The sequence below is a fragment of the Prunus persica genome, chromosome G6 (genome assembly GCF_000346465.2).
Source record: "Prunus persica cultivar Lovell chromosome G6, Prunus_persica_NCBIv2, whole genome shotgun sequence".
Taxonomy (NCBI): Eukaryota; Viridiplantae; Streptophyta; class Magnoliopsida; order Rosales; family Rosaceae; genus Prunus; species Prunus persica.
The window spans coordinates 6,052,544-6,053,743 of record NC_034014.1 but is presented as its reverse complement, the minus strand read 5'-3'; positions in this window follow the sequence as shown (position 1 = coordinate 6,053,743).

The window sequence follows — 1,200 nt, the reverse complement described above, 5'->3', positions numbered from 1 at the left end:
CTCTTGGAATGCAGATTATGGAAGAGCCAATCATCAAAATTAGGAAACAAGACACTAGAATCCTCAAACCAACTGCCAAACTGGTTCCAAATTAAAAAGGAAGAACTACAACCTTTAAACAAATGCTCAACAGATTCAACAGGATAAATGCAACGAGGACAAGAAGTAGAACATGCCATACCTCTACGGTGCCTTTGAGCATTAGTAAGGAGTTTCTTGTGACAAAGAACCCAAAGGAAGGTCATAACCTTCGGAGGCAAATGCAACCTCCAAATAAACTCCCAATGCCAATTAGAACCAGCCTCAATTGGACAAAGTAATTGATAGGCAGATTTAACAGAAAAGTTTCCATTAGAAGTAAACCTCCAAATGCACATGTCAGGGCCACTGTCAATGAAGCCAGCATGAATACTAGTAATCATCATCACAATATCAGGAGGGAGACACTCTTGAAGGCAGGCGACATCCCAAACACCCTCCTCCATAAAATCACTCACATTCAAATGGAGCATTTCTTCAGACAAATCAATGAGAGCATGACTTATAAGAGTACCACAACTCAGCCAAACATCAGTCCAAAACAAAATGGAATCACCAGAACCTACTCTCCATTTAACACCAGAGGGAAGAAGCTTGGCACCAAATAACACACCCCTCCAGCTGCTAGAGCAACTACGAAACTGATGCTCATTAATAGACAACATATCACAGTTTTTTAAATATTTAGCCTTAAGAACTTTGGCCCAAAGCCCATGATCATTCTGAAGGAGTCTCCAACCGGATTTAGCCAACAAAGCTTGATTCATCCAGGCAGCCTTTTTCACTCCCAAACCACCAGCGCATTTGGACTTACACACAGTTTCCCAGTTCACAAGATGCACCTTAGCCTTGTCAACGGCATGCCCCCAAAGAAAATTCTTATTTAACTGATCCAGCTTGGAACAAACAGAAGCAGGCAACATAGCAGTTTGCATAGAATATATAGGAATAGCAGAGGTGACTGATTGCAATAACGTGAGCCTGCCAGCCACAGACAAAGTGTGGCTTTTCTAAGAAGAGAGGCGTTTTTTAACTTTATCAATAATTTCCTGATAAGTATCTTTGGTAACTCTAGTGTGAATTATCGGAACACCAAGATACTTACCAAGGTTATTAGATAAAGGAGAACCACTAATAGAGGCAATATTTTGAGCCAAAACA